The sequence below is a fragment of the Neomonachus schauinslandi genome, chromosome 2 (assembly GCF_002201575.2).
Source record: "Neomonachus schauinslandi chromosome 2, ASM220157v2, whole genome shotgun sequence".
Classification (NCBI taxonomy): domain Eukaryota; kingdom Metazoa; phylum Chordata; class Mammalia; order Carnivora; family Phocidae; genus Neomonachus; species Neomonachus schauinslandi.
The window spans coordinates 51,832,455-51,838,454 of record NC_058404.1 but is presented as its reverse complement, the minus strand read 5'-3'; positions in this window follow the sequence as shown (position 1 = coordinate 51,838,454).

Below are 6,000 nucleotides of genomic sequence, written 5' to 3'. Positions count from 1 at the left end.
GCTTTATTGTTTCTAGAATTTCATATGAGTGGAATCATTTCAACTTAGCATGTTTTGGGGATTCAACAGTGTTATTGTATTTGTCAATAGTTTGTTCATTTTTATTGCTAAGTGGATTACATTTAAGGATAGACCAGTTTATCCCTTCATCAGATGACCATATGAGTTTTTTGCAGTTGTATACTCTTATGCACAAAGCTTCTATGAGCATTCAAATACAAGTCCTTATTTGGACATACACTTTCATTTCTCATGGAGAAACACCTAGGAGTGGAAAGGCCAGGTCATATGATAAATGTTTGCTTAACTTAGAAACTGTCAGTTTTCCAAAGGCTACCACTTTACATCCTCATGAGCAGTTTATGAGAGTTCTGTGGGCTCCACATCCTCACCAGCACTTGATATACTCAATATTTTTAATTCTAACTATTAACCAGATGTGCAATAGTATCTCATTGTGGCTTTAATTTGTATTTCCCCCTAATAACTAATAACGTTGAGCATCTTTTCATGTGCTTATTGGCCATTCTTATATCTTCCTTTGTAAAGTGTCCAAATCTTTTCCCCACCCTTTCATGGCATTTTCCTCTTTATATTGAGTTGTGAGATGATTGTGTACATAGAATACCCCAAGGAATCGGTCCTAAAGTCCTTCTTGAACTGATAAAGAGTTTAACAAACTCAGAGGTTACAAGGGCAACACACAATTATATTTATCTTTTAATGAACTATTGGAAATAGAAATTTAAAAAAATACTGTGTATAATCACTCAGAAAAATTAAATACTGGACATCAACTAGGTGACTGACTAGGAAGCTCCAGACATCAGTTCTTCGACAAAAACATCAAATAACTATAAGCTTACTAAGATAACTTCGTAGAATCTCTGGAAATCAGCCAAAGAAACACCCAATCAAGATAAAACTACACTCAAAATGCTAGGAAATTTCATGATGTTTTTACTTGCCTTCACCCTGCTCCCCCACAGTGAAGTCAAGAGGAAATTACCCAATCCTTAGTTCTGTCCCTTGGGCCAGAAAGAGTAGAGGGGAAATTATAACATTCTAGCCTATCTGTGGGCCACCCAAGGAACTCGTATCTGTCTTCTCTGACTCAGAGCTCAGACAGGAAATAGCAGCAAGGTTTGGATCTTTGGCTGGAAGCCATGGAAGGAAGTGGTAGGTGCCATGGCATGTAAAACTACAGGGGGACTAGAGATGTACAGATGCCTGGGCACAAAAGATTGTGGGCAGAGTAATATGACAGAACATCTAAGGCACTGAGAAGAAGCTGGGCTGGGACCCATAGGGAAGTTAAGACAGTTAAAAGCAGGAAAGGAAAATGGGGAGGGGGTGATACAGGGGGAGAGTATGGACATATAAGCCCAGATAGGACACATGCACAGAAAAGACCTAAGAAACTCTTAAGTCTTCACCCTGTGCTGATCTTCAGACTCAGGGACATGCTAATTAGTAAAGGTTTCCCATGCCAATCTGCAAAGACTGGTAGGGCAGCCATTTTCTCTAATGCCTAGTTTTCCACAAAAGATCACAAGGTATGTGAAGAAACAGGGAAACATGCCCCATTTGGAGGAACAAAATAAATTTCCAGAAATAGTCTCTGAAGAAACAAACAGTGAACTTACTAGACAAAGACTTTAAAACAACTCTTAAATATGCTTAAAGAGTTAAAGGAAAACACTAAGAACTAAAGGAACAAATATGCTTAAAGAGTTAAAGGAAAACACTAAGAACTAATGGAACTCAGGAAACCTATATGTGAACAAAATGGCAATATATACAAAGAGATAGAAATTATAAAAATGAACCAAACAAAATCCTGTGCTGAAAGATACAATACCTAAATTTTCACTAGAGGGTTTCAACAGCAGGTTCAAATACATAGAAGAAAGGATCAGTAAACTTGAAGACTGGACATTTGAGATTATCAAGTCTGAGGAGCAAAAGGAATAAAGAAGAAAAGTGAACAGAGCCTAAGAGACTTATGAGACATGAACGAGCATACCAAATAAGCATTGTGGGAGTCCCAGAAGGAGAAGAGAGAATATTTGAAGAAATAATGACTGAAAGCTTACCAAATTTGAGGAAATATATGGATATAAATCCAAGAAGCTTAACAAACTCCGAGTAGGATAAACCCAAAGGGACTCACACCAAGACATATTATAATCAAACTATTGAAAGCCAAAGATAAAGAGAGAATCTTGAAAGCAGCAAGAGAAAAGTGACTCATCACATACAGGAGATCCAATAAGACTGTCAGTGGATTTCTCAGCAGAAAGCAATGGGATGATATATTTAAAATGATGAAATGAGAGGAGAGGCCCTGTCAATCAAGAATTCTATATCCAGCAAAACTGTCCCTCAAAAATGAGGAAGAAATTAAGATATTCCCAGACAAAAAGAAGCTGATGGAGTTCACTGCCATTAGATCTGTTCTATAAGAAATTCTAAAGGGAGTCTTTAAAGTTGAAATGTAAGGACATTAGAAAATAACTCAAAGCCATACGAAAATATAAGGTTCTCCAGTAAAGATAAATACACGGACAAATGTAAAAATAGTATTGTTGTAATTTTGATTTGTAACTCTAATCTTCATTTTCTACAGTATTTAAAAGACAAAGAAATATAAACTTATGTTAGTGGTTATACAATATATAAGGATGTAAGTTGTGACATCAATAACAGAGTTGGGGAGAGCAGATGTGTAAAGGAATAGAGTTTTTGTATGTGATTGAAATTAAGTTGCTATCAATTCAAGGTAGATTGTAATGACTTTAGGATGAATATCATCCTCATGGTAACCACAGAGAAACTATCTAAAGAATATACAAAAAGGAAATGAGAAGAGAATCAAAATGTGTCACTACAAAAAGTCAACTGAACACAAAGGAAAGTGGTAATGGAGGAAATGAAGGACAAAAAAAGCTATAAGCATACAGAACATTTTTTAAATATCAAAAGTAAGTGCATCCATATTGGTAATTTAACTATAAATGGGTTGAACTCCTCAAGCAAAAGACAGAATGGCAGAGTGGATACACACACCAAAACTATACACTGTCTATAAAAGATGCACTCTGCATCTAAGGATCATAGGTTGAAAGGGAAAGGATGGTAAAAGATATGTCATGAAAATAGTAACTAAAAGAGAGCAGGGGAGCTATACTAATATCAGACAAAATAGACTTTAAGTCAAAAATTTACAAGAGACAAGGATATTATATACTAAAGGGTCAATTCACCAAGAAGATACAACAATTATAATAATATATTCAAACCAAACATCAGAGCTCCAAAATATTTGAAACAAATATTGACAGGATTGAAAGGAGAAATAGATAGCTGTACAATACTAGTAGGAGACTTCAATACTCCCATTTCAATAATGGCCAGAATAGCCAGACTGAAGATCAATAAAGAAACAGAGGACTGGAATAAAACTATAGACCAATTGGACCTAACAGACATATACAGATCACCCCCCAACAACAACAACAGAATATGCATTTTTCTCAAGTACCTAAGAAACATTCTCTGGGAAAGACCATATACTAAGCCACAAAACAAATCTTAATAAAGTTAAGAAAACTGAAATCATACAACATATCTTTGTCAGTCACAATAGAATGAAACTAGAAATCAACAGAAGAAAAACTAGTAAATTCACAAATATGTGGAAACTAAACAATACATTCTTAAGCAATCAATGAGTCCAGGAAGAACTCATAAGGTAAATTAGGATATATCTTGAGACAAACAGAAGTTAAGACACAACATACCAAAACTCATCAGATACAGTGAAAGAAAGCCATACTAAGCAGAAAAATTATAGCTTACATTATAAAAGAAAAAAGTCTCAAATCAACAATCTAATTCTATACCTTAAGGAACTAGAAAAAGAAGAAAAAACTAAACCCAAAGCTAGCAGAAGGAAGAAAATAGTAAAGATTGGAGCAGAGATAAGTAAAATAGGTAATAGAAAAACAGTAGAGAGCACCAACAAAACCAGTTTTCATTAAAGATGAACAAAATTGGCATGCCTTTAACTAGATTGACTAATAGAAAGAGAGCACATATGCGTGAGAGGATTCAAATAACTAAAATCAGAAGTGAAAGAGAGGACACCACTACCAACTTTACAGAAATAAAAGGGATTATATATAAATACTCTCTTATAAGAAAGTACTATGAAAAATTGTATGCCAACAAATTGGATAACCTAGATGAAATGAACAAATTCCTAGAAACACACAAATTACCAAGACTGAAAGATGAAGAAATAGAAAAATCCAAATAGAGCTATAAGGGAGATTGAATCAGTAACCAAAAATCTCCCAAGAAAAGCCTGGGACAGATGGCCTCACAGGTGAATTCTATCAAACATTTAAAAAATTAATACCAATTTTTCTCAAACTCTTCTAAAGATTGAAGAGGGGGAAACACTTTCAAACTTATTCTATGAGGCCAGACAGACACAAGACAGACACAAGGTAACTACAGACTAATACCCCTTCTGAATATAGGTGCAAAATACTCAACAAAATACCAGCAAACTGAATTCAGCAGCATATTAAAAGGATTACACCATAATCCAAGTGGGACTTATTCCTGAAATGCAAGAATGATTCAACTTACAAAATCAATGTAATACACATAATTAACAGAATGAAGGGGAAGAAAACCCATGGCATCATCTCAACTGATTAAAAAAAAAAATCTGATACAATTCACCACTCTTTCATGGTAAAAACACTCAAACAATGAAGAATAGAAAGGAACTACCTCAACACACTGAGGGCCATATGTGAAAAAGCCACAACCAGCATCATGGTCAATGGAGAAAGACCTGAATGCTTTTCCTCTAATATCAGGAACAATTCAATGATGTCCACTCTCACCATTTCTTTTTTCTTTTCTTCTTTTTCTAAAAATTTTATTTAAATTCAAGTTAATTAACATATAGTGTAGTATTGGTTTCAGGAGTAGAAGTTAATGATTAATCACTTACATATAAGCCCAGCGCTTATCCCAACAAGTGCTCTCCTTAATATCCATCACCCACTTAACCTATCACCCCACCCACCTCCCCTCCATCAACCCTCAGTTTGATCTCTTAACTATCACTGTCATCATTTCTATTCAGCATAGGACTGGACATCATACAGCAATTAGGCAAAAAAAATAAAAATAAAAAGTTATCCAAAATTCAAAGGAAGAAGTAAAACTATCTCTGTTCACAGTGACAGGATCTTACATGTAGAAAACCGTAAAGATTACAGTATTTTTAAAAACTTAGAATAAACAAATTCATCAAAGTTGCAGGATGCAAAATCAACACACAAAAATCAGTTGGTTTCTATACAGTAACAATGAACAATCCAAAGAGGAAGTTAAGGAAATTTTTCATTTAAGATAGCATAAATAAAATAAAATACTTAGGAGTAAACAACCTAGGGGGCTGGGTTAAGTATACTGAAAACTACAAAATATTGCTGAAAGAAATTAAGGAAGACAAATAAATGGAAAGACATTCCATGTTTATGGAGTCTTAATATTTTTAAGATGTTAATACTATACAAACAATCTACAGATTCAGTGAAATCCTGATTAAATTCTAATGACAGATTTTTGCAGAAATAGAAAAATCCATTCTAAATTTCATATGAAACCCCAAGGGACTCAAATAGTCAAACAAATCTTAAAACAACAACAACAACAAAAAGTTGGAAGTCTCACATTTCCTGCTTTCAAAACTTGCTACAAAGCTGTGGTAACTAAAATACTGTGGTACTGGCATAAAGACAGATAAATAAACCAATGGAATAGAGAGCCTAGAAATAAATGCTTACGTGTATGGCCAAATGACTTTTTTTAAAGATTTTATTTATTTATTTAAAAGAGAGCACGAGCAGGGGGAGGGGCAGAGGGAGAATCAGACTACCCGCTGAGCTGGGAGCCCAAGATGGGGCTCCATCC